Source organism: Vicia villosa, unplaced genomic scaffold (genome assembly GCF_029867415.1).
Source record: "Vicia villosa cultivar HV-30 ecotype Madison, WI unplaced genomic scaffold, Vvil1.0 ctg.000106F_1_1, whole genome shotgun sequence".
NCBI classification, from domain to species: domain Eukaryota; kingdom Viridiplantae; phylum Streptophyta; class Magnoliopsida; order Fabales; family Fabaceae; genus Vicia; species Vicia villosa.
In genome coordinates, this window is record NW_026705017.1 from 701398 (window position 1) to 711562 (window position 10165).

The window sequence follows — 10165 nt, forward strand, 5'->3', positions numbered from 1 at the left end:
ATAAAAATGTCAGAAAAAACAATTTAATCTTGTTAGATTTCGCTTTAGAATTTACTTAGAATTTAATTTCTATTATTTTCTATGGCGGGTGCGTGTCTCCTTGTTATTACTGATTTGTTTGCTGAGATGTGCGAGGTACTTCGAGAGAGCCTTCAATTGAGATTCGACTTGCTTCGTGTTCCATTTTATTTGTGGGACACGAGTTCGCTTCCGGTGCGATTGATTTGCATCGTGTTCCACTTTATTTGTGGGACACGAACTATTTCGATGCGATTCATCTGGTCTCTCATTCATTGAGATGTATATTCCTGTATTGTCTGGCTTGTGTTCTCTTGCAGGTTGCTTGTGTGGTTGTGTTTGATACGCACCACATAGCGGTTGTGATTTATTTTCACACGCTTTGACGCTTATGCTGGACTCCTGGCTTTGATGGATGTTAGATTACGTGAAGTTTCTTCTCTGCTTACGCTTGCTAGCTCATTGCGGGTTTGCTATCCGTTCGGTATCGTCTCCTTATCCCTTTTACTGCTTTCCGCATCATCCTATAACATGAGAAGTAGGACCTAGACATGCATCTGGCCAAGCCCTCGAAAGAGGCTCTGTTTTTGTTTGTGAGTTTACATTTGTGCTTTGCGGCAGGGAGTCACGGTGTAATAAGTCCTATATGGCACTCCGTTAAGTCCTCACGGAAGGCACGCGGAAAGGGTTAGCAATCAACCCCCGCGTAGTCTCATCGAGTCCGTTTAGTATGCGCACGCTACGCGTGGCTCGCTTCTGAACTTCCACAAGATCTTGTTATCGAGTATGTCAGGAAAAGGGTTCATGCAGCCGGACCCCCGCCTTTCCTATAGCTCGCGTCGCTCGACGTTGATGCTCGGTGTACGCACGCACCGTTTTCCTTTACGATCCGTGACGGCTTGGTTGCTGAGAGGGACCCGCTCCTCTTGTCTATGGCCCGATCATTTTTGCGAGGTCTAATGCTTGGTTGACTTGGGTCGAGTTGCTCCCCTTGGCTATGGCGGGACCGCTTTTCTACCACTCGGCCAGTGCCGTTGGTTTTGTTTGCTTTACAAGCGGATGCTCGTTTGTGTGATATTATTGTTTGCTTCCCTTTTCCCTCGTAGGTTGATAGATTAGCTTAGGTATGCACCCTTTGTATGATAACATTAGGTAGCAAGCTTTCCCCTTTAGCTTAGGTTTTCCTCATGCATTCTTTAAAACACAAACCACACTCTTTGATTTTCTTTTCTTAAGAACTTGTTATTTCCGCTCCATTCCCAGCATAAGCCTCCAAAGGTCGAGCAGCGGAGTGTGAATGTAACCTGTTCACATAAAAAACACAAAACAAACAGAAATTAGTTAGCCGAGCTACGGTAGCTCTGATTCTGCAAAACAGATACGTAGGCAGCGGGGTAGGGCCCGTGCGAGCATAATCCTTTCTTTTCCCTACATTCTGCATTCATTTTAGTCCAGATTAGCGTAGATTTGTTACACACCCATAGATTTAGACACTAGCGTGGATACCATCGAGTACGATGGGCGCGAGGGGTGCTAATACCTTCCCCTCGCGTAACCGACTCCCTTACCCTTTTTCTCTGGTCGTGAGACCGTTGTTTTGTTTTATGGTTTGCTGGCATTCCCTTCCTTTTCAGGATAAATATGTTAGTGGCGACTCTGTTAATTTTTCGCGGTAGCGACAGCTGGCGACTCTGCTGGGGACGTCTCGACCTGTTGTTGGTCCGGACCTAGCGAGTCGATCCTAGCGCTTGTGTGTTTATCTTTGGGTGTTTTTACTGCTTTGCATATTTACCTGTTTGCATTGCATTCTATGTGCGCTTTTACTTTTCTGCATCATATTCTGAATTGTCTGGATTTCTATTTGTGGTGGGTGTTTCAAGAGGTAAAAGACCCAATACACAGGTCATGAGTGATACCTTAGGAACTAGGACTAGAGTGGCCGTGACGGACAGAAGGCGTATGCCTGATCGATCTGATCACGTATCCACAGGCAGAGCTTGGTGGAATGAGGCAATATCGTATGATAACGCCTACATTCGATCCTCTGTTGGCTTTTTGATCTACCCTAGCCTAGATTTACCCGTGAGTGGGGCGAGAATCAATCATTGATTAACAGGTACATTGATGGTGACTTTGGATCTTGTTCGTGGGTTACCGCTATCCTCGTTCGTGGGTTACCGCTGTTCTCGTTCGAGGGTTGTTACTGCGGTCCTTGTTCGTGGGTTACCGTTGATCTTGTTCGAGTGCACTATTGGTTCCTGTTCGTGGGGTACTATGGTTCTTGCTCGAGTGGTAATCTATGTTCTATTCCAGTGTGTTGGTGACTACATGTTCTGGTTCCAATGGTAACTTGTTCCGTTGGTGACTTGTGGTTTGTGTGGTGGTCTGAAACTATGCCGAACCTTTGACCTTGTGCCGTGTGATCTCTCGGCGTCTCAGATATATCCAGTATTGTGGTTCCCACCACCTTGCATCATTGCATATTTACTTTTCCAAAAAATGATGTACAAAAAATAACTAGCATACTAGCATACGTGGTCCTTCCATTTCCAAGGGATCATATCTTTAAGCCTCGTGCCGAGCTTTTCCATCTTTTGCTAAAAAAAAATCAAAACATGAGGATTCCTTGGAAATCGAATGAACATGGCATTGCATTCATATCACGCATCCCATACATCTCGTGCATAACAGGTGTTCAGGGTCGAGGATTTCTTATTCAGACTTGGCATTCTCTCCAGACTCACAGACTCGACTTGTTCTTATTGTTTGTTCAGAGATTAGTCATGGAACAACTTTGTGGGGTGATCAAGAGGAAAGCTCAGTTGAGGTTCTTTTTGAAGACTTATCTTATGCTCACTTGCTTCCATGCTTGCTTTATTTGCAACTGGTTAAGCTCCATACTATGTGGATGTCTACATATTCTCTGTTTGATGACAATGACACTAGGTGTGAGTTCTATTCTGGGGCACCTGGTCGTGATGTTAGTATCTACAAGTCTTTGAAATTGCTTGGGGCTCCCGCACGAGGGATAAGCAAGACATTGTCTATCTTGAGCATTGCACCATTTGCATTGCTCGAATCCCTAAAGCATTACAAATTTCGTGTGACTTCGCCAGAATCTTCTGCCAAACGGTAATCAAGAGTGATCTGCAAGGGCACACCTCTCATTCTCAAGGTTCAGCTTCATATCCCAAGTCACCTCCTCCTCTTGAAGTCTCCTTTCTAGTAGCATTTTCTTGTCAACAAAGATGGAGAAAAAATATGAGAAATAAGCTGATGCAATCCCAATGTCTGGTGTTCAGTTGCTTCCCTGCTTGTTGGAATTTCAGTTGGCTAAGATTCGTGCTTTGGTTCTTCCTCACCATAGACTGCTCTCCTGATTTTGATGACAATACTCAGTGTGTTTCATTCTGGGGCACCTGATCATAATGTCAAGACTTACAAGGTGTTGAGGTACAAAGATTTCAGGACTTGCTCGATACAGAGATGTTTGAGTTTATTCATAATGGTTTCTGCTGGTCAATCCCATTTCATCTGCTGCAAGTAGAATGTTTGTTCTTCCTCGAGGAAGTAACTCATGAGAATCACTTGCAACCTATACTGCCAGAGGCTTCCTTCCCAACAACTCTTGTGTGTTCCAAGTAACGACTTTGATGACCAAGCGTCAGAGGTTATTGTTGTTCGCCGATAGTAATACAAGGTTCCTTCATTCATGATGGTGATTACTGTTTCAGCAGCCATATTTAGGGCTCCCGACCGAGGGAAAAGCAAGACTCCGTGTTCTTGAGTTCGCATCATTGGTAGCTCAAATCCCTAAAGCATTCACAAACTCCATTCCCTGTTGTTTGGGGCTCCCGACCGAGGGATAAGCAAGACGCCTTGTATCTTGAGTTTGTGCACCACTGACACAACTCAAATCCCTAAAAGTTGGACACTTGCAACTTCTGTATGACTTTGCCAAAATCTTCTTCCAGGAAGTAATATGAAAGGTTCTGTAGGAACGTATGTTGTTGGTTGGTGTGCTTTCCACTCTAGGGGCACTTGGTTATCTGATTGAAGGTTGTCAGCCATTCAAAGACAAAGTTCAAGACCTGATTGACACCGAAGCTATCACATTCGCACTTGAAGGCTAGAATTGAAGTTCTCCTTTGACTTAATGGATCTTCTGAAGCAATAAGTCCATACGGAGAGGATCTCCTCAATGTTGACAATTCCTAAATCATCATGCATGTTCATGTTTAAGCTTTCTTATTTTGTTCAATACTGTTTGTATGTAAAACTTGTTTATTTTTGAACTATAATCATAATGCATTGGATATGTTTGTCTTAAAAAAAAATCCATTCGCTTTTGCTCTTATATGTTTTTATATGCTTTTTGTGATACTAAACTCTTGTTAACAAAGCATGATAACTCCGAAGGGGGAATGATGAACATAATACCAATAACCTCAAATGGTATGCTTTTGAGTAGAACCCTGTTGATGATGTACAGGCATTGTTTCAAATTCCCAAACACTGGAGATATAAGGGAGTGAAACCTTCGTTAACCCCTCTGAGCCTTCGAAGTAGGAGTTTCTTTTCTATTAAAAAAACCCTTATTTTTAACCCAGGGGCCGGGTAGTGTTCAGTTAACCTGGTTGAGCATTCAAAATTCATCAGGAGTGTGCACTTAAGGACACAACAATGGTTATCCCTCGCATCAGGAGGACGAAACGTCAAAACCACAACGGTTATCCCTCACCTCAGGAGGTTGAGACATCAAAATTATTCCTCACCTCCGGAGGTTGAGACCAACATCAGAGTCGCGGTGGTTATCCCTCATATCGTAAGGTTAAATATGACGATACCACAATGGTAATTCTTCATCTACCAAGAATTCAGGCAGTCACAATCACTTCAAACAAAGCAGAGGTAGTGCGGGATCACACGACTTGTCAAAAAAAAAAGAAAGAAAAAAAGAAAGAAAGGAAAAAAAAAAAAAAGAAAGAAAAAAAAAAGAGAAAGAAAAAAAAGAAAAAAAGGAAATAATAATGAAATTGTTAATCAAGGACAAAGTCGTGTGATGTTAAATCAGGGGATTAAGAAAGGTGAAGTGATTGCCGTGTCCAGAATACCTCATTGACTCCTCAATCATTTCCAGACTCCTCTTGAAAGATGAATCCTCGTGTCAAGTTAACTGAACTTAGGACTGGAGAACATCACGAAGGGGGTGGGCACCAAATAATTTGAGCCTAAAAATCCTTTTTTTCTAAAAAAACCGTGAACCTGACCACGTTACAACCCTGAAAAGTCCTAACTGAAGCATGGGTTAATTCGAAAGCAGACTATACACGAGAATACGGTAAGCTGACTCCTAGGAGATCTGCTAATTGCTTGGGTTGGTATCAGACCATCTTTCTTTCATAAAAAATCGATGTTACGACATCCTTTCATAAAGTTTCTTTAAACTTCAGGACAAACATACTCTTTGCATTAGAATTATATTTCTCATAATAAACATTCTTTGCATATGAACAAGTGCTTGACATCAAGGAAGCTTCCATCATGAACTTCAGATGAAAACGTTTTATCCTCCAGAAGGACAAGTTGTCTTCCGAACTACGTTGAGTAGAAGCAGCAATATTTCAAAGTCTGATCACCCTCAGGGGCTCAAAAGCATTTGAATACTTTTGTCGAGCAAGTTTTCAATCAATCTGAGGCAATCAGGTCAAGATTAGAAGAATCTCTCAAAGTGTTGAGCAATCAGGGGCATTCACCCAAGTGCAGTTGAAGCTACCTCCTACACAGGTCAGACAGGGGCATGGTTCTAAAGTTCATGATGTTGGGGCAGATCAGATATGATAGCTCATGATATGAATTTCTTCAAAGTCCCTACAGGATGGGGCAAGACACTATGCAGTGGCATTTTAACCTCATCAGGAGGTGTTCAGTTTAAGTTCAGGTGTGAGCTAAGCAACTTATGAACTCAAAGACCGTCGAGAAGTCAAGGTCGTCATCCTTAACAGTGATCTGAGATTGAAAGTCCAATACTTGTTGGCATTTTTACAATCAAGGTGAATATGCAGAAACACTATGAAAGTCAATGCTTGTTTGGTCCCTTTGAAGTCAATACTTGCTTGACCCTTTAAGCCCACTTCCTGGTGGCACTCTCTCGGAAAATCAATGCCTGATTGATGCTCCGGCTGATACTTGTTTGGTGTTCTAATCATTACTTGCTTGTCAACTCGTGAATCCATTGCTTATTTGGAAAGTTTCAAGCTCAGATGTCTGATAATCTGTTTGCTCTTGCATTTGCCCATTGTGGGTGAGCATCACTATCCTCCGTCATGTGAGGAAACCCCGTGAAGATGTTATGCTATATCCTGGGGCATTTTCATCTGTTTATCTCGAAGGTACATCCTTTTGAGTGCATTATATCAGCATATTGGCGGTTCTAGCCAAGTGAGAGGTTCTCATTCCCCAGCTGAGTACATTCAGATGAGGTTTTCTTTGTTCCAAGATTCTCATCTCCTCCGCAAAGCACATCTCAATGCAATTTTCGTACTTCAGAAGCCTTATTTCCCCGTGGAATGTCTTCTCCCCAATTGAGTCATGATTGGACGGTATTTGATTCCCCAGCAAGCTCTTAATGAGGTTCCTTGACCGAGTTCCTCATTCTCCCCAGTAGAGCGTTTCTCTCCCCAACAGATTGACCTGGTTTCCCCAGGAGAGTCATCTTATTCCCCGGTGGAGTTGCCTTAACAAAAGGTTCTTATGCTAAGTTCCTTATCCCCAGCGGATCTCTCATATCCCTAGCAAATTGCTGTGCAGAAGTATTCATCTTCCCCACTGAGTTTCTTTCCTCAGCAAAGATTCACATGCATCCTCAGCAGAATCTATGTCCGTCTAGGATGTCCCCAGCGGAATGCGTTCTATACAAGCAAGTTGATCACTCCCCATCAGAGTTGTCTCTACGAATTGGTCTTATCTCCACATCCCCAGAGTGTCAAGAATTTTCTTCTCCAATGAAGTGGCCAGGGTATTCCCCATGCAGTTAATTGGGATGTTCTTATCCCCAAGCAGGGTTTATTCCCCAACCAGAGCTCGTATCTAGATTTGATTATCTCCAGCAGATTTCTGATCCATTTTTGCCAGCTCGCAGTTGTGACCCTTGGTCACTCATCTTGTCCTCCCCGCAGAGTTCTATACTCTCTCCAGGACTTCTTCAGCAATTCAGTGCTCATCTGTTGCCTCCCTAAGCAACGTTCGGATCATGCATCATTTGCATAGCATTCTTAAAAGCGTGTAGCGTCTTTCTTCTCGGGAGCGTTATTCTATAAACATTCATACATGCATCATGCATAAATCATATCATATCTGTTTCTTTCTGCAGGAAAGTTATCCAGATTCAAATGCTCCCTAGAGAGCAATATTCGCCTAGTCATTACAGGCGCTTATCCTGATGTTTTGAATCAGAAGAGGATTGTTCTACTTATTTTCTGGCATAGCTCAGATCAGCTCAAAGACATTCCTATTCCCGATGCCCCCAGATCGGTGGAAGATATTTGTTCCTATCCTGATATCCAGCTCAGTTGAAGGAACCGCCTCTGGATCTCTATATATCTTCCGAAGGAGCAAGCCCTCTGATACATCAGACCAGTTGGAAATATCTACTCCCTGACGATTTAGTTCGTTCAGAAGAAGAAACTCGCCTGCCCAGTCCTGATGCCTAACCATCAGTTGAAGACGCTTTCTTTACCCGGCGTACACAGTTCGGAAGAAACATCTGTTCCTATCCTAATATTCAGATTCAGATTAGTTGAAGGAACCGCCTCCGGATCCCCGTGGTCTTACGAAGGAGCAAGCCACTGATATCATCAGATCAGATGGAGATGTTTGCCTGATCGACTTTGTCTTTCAGATGAAGATTGTCCTACTTATTTTCTAGCATCATGTCTAGATCAGTTTAAAGGCATTCTTTCCCCGGCGTACACATTTCGGAAGAGATATTGTTCCTATCCTGATTTCCAGTTCAGTTGAAGGAACCGCCTCCGGATCCCTATGGTCTTACGAAGGAGCTAGCCGCTAATTCCCAGATTAGTAGGAATATCTACCTGATGATTTAATTGCATCAGAAGAGATGTCTGCCCAGATTCCCAGATCATGATTCCCAGATCAGAGATACCTATTACCCGTTGATGTCCAGATCAACCGATGTATCTCCCTCGATTCCCAGATCGACATAAGACATCTATCCCGATGCAAGTTCGGAGACATCTGCTACGTCTGATGCCCAGATCAGTCGAGATGTTCCTTCTCTTGATAACCAGATCATTTGAAGTGTTTTCCCCTGCCTGTGGGTGCCCGTTCCTCCTTATCACAAGTTGGAGCTTATTTAATTATCCAAGTCAATTGAAGTTTTTTCTCCCTGTTTGCGGGGTGGTACATTCCTTCTTATTGCAAGATGGAATCTTCTATTGGTCAAGAGCGCAAATTTTCGAGTTCATTCTGGTATTCAATCTCCTTCCACCTCAACGGTTCGAAACTTTTGTTTCTCGCTCGTCAGGTTCAAGAAGTTTGAATAGGGGCAGCTGTTGCACACTAAAATTTGCCCTCTTTCTTTGTGCTATAAGTTATGAATGGTGTTTATTTCGTCGTTCGAAAATCAAAAGAAAAATAATAAAGAGTTTCTTCTACATGGTGTTTGCAATCGTTAATTCAACTGAGAATCATGGAATTTCATGTCAAGGTGTTCTTATGTGCTTCAATGCTTATCTTCCTCAAGAATTCCTCAAGGCATTATTGTTATGGCAGTTTGAGGTACAGTGCGTGTCATGGTGTGAGTGATGAGCTTGTGGGCTCATTTTGTTCAAAGCATGTTTATTCTCTCAATTGCATGTGGCTTATAATTCGAGTTGACTTGGACTATTGATTGAATTTAAAGGTTCATTAAGAATGCAAATTAATTCGGATTTGAAGATGAGTCAAGTGATCCCATAAATTCAGATTGTGTTCGAGATTAATTGATTAGATCTTAATTTTCAAGCATGTGATTTACCAAGAATTAATTTGAGCTTGCTAAAGTGGAAGATTTATTCATATGTTTTTCAATACACAAGTTTCAAGATTCAAGTTTCAAAAACATGTCCATTACAAGATACAAAAATATAATTTCTACATGTTCAAGTCCATACATTACAAAATAAATCCATATCATATCCATACAAAGTCCATTCAAGGCCCAAATACATTACGGATTCCATTACTATTACATCATCCAATATCCATATTACATCAAAAGAAAAATCGTTTCATTACAGTTCCAGGAGCCACATCTCTTATACTTCCATCATGTGAAAACCTGCATAATTAAAACCAAGGAAAACCGAACCTGCAGCAAGATGAAACCAGTTCACAAGATAAGCTAAGGGCATAACCAAAAAAAGGATTGACAGACTAGCGAGACGAGGGGATTCAGAGATAAGAAAAAATACACATAATCTCTGACAAAAAAAAGTTCAGTAACAGAAAATTGGGAGAGGAGAAAACCGGTATCAAAAACTCACCTCATAAGAAAAAGAAACCGTAACAAACTCTGGAGAAAAAATCTCAAATCATCACACATCTTCCATAATTCACCTTCAATCACATTTCTGAAGAAAAACCAGAAAACTCTTGAAGGTTCATCTTCAACCAACTTCAATCCCTCACTCGTTTTTCTCTCTGAATCTTGCTTTTCAATCTTTAACGCACAACCTTGAACCAACTCTGAAAATTAACAAAACCTTCATCGATTCTCACCTTCGTCATCTCCATCCATCATCATCGTCATTGCGAATTTGAATCAAAAAGAGAAGAAAAGACTGAACAGAAAGAAAATTCACCTCTAACCGGAGGTTCATCGCTTCAAGCTGATTCTTCTTATTTAAGAACGTTTATCTTCATCGTTGCCGCTACATCAATCTTCAATCGTCATCACCGCAAGCTTCAATCTCCATGCAACAATTCCTCAATATCGAGAACACCGCTCCGATCTCCTTCAACACCTTCAACCTTCACTTTGTTCTTCAATCAACATTTGTATCAACAACCACGATTACCATCATGTAATCTTCGTCATCATCGTGAGTCCGAAAACGGAAGCAGAAGTTGATCGGAGAAGGATCTC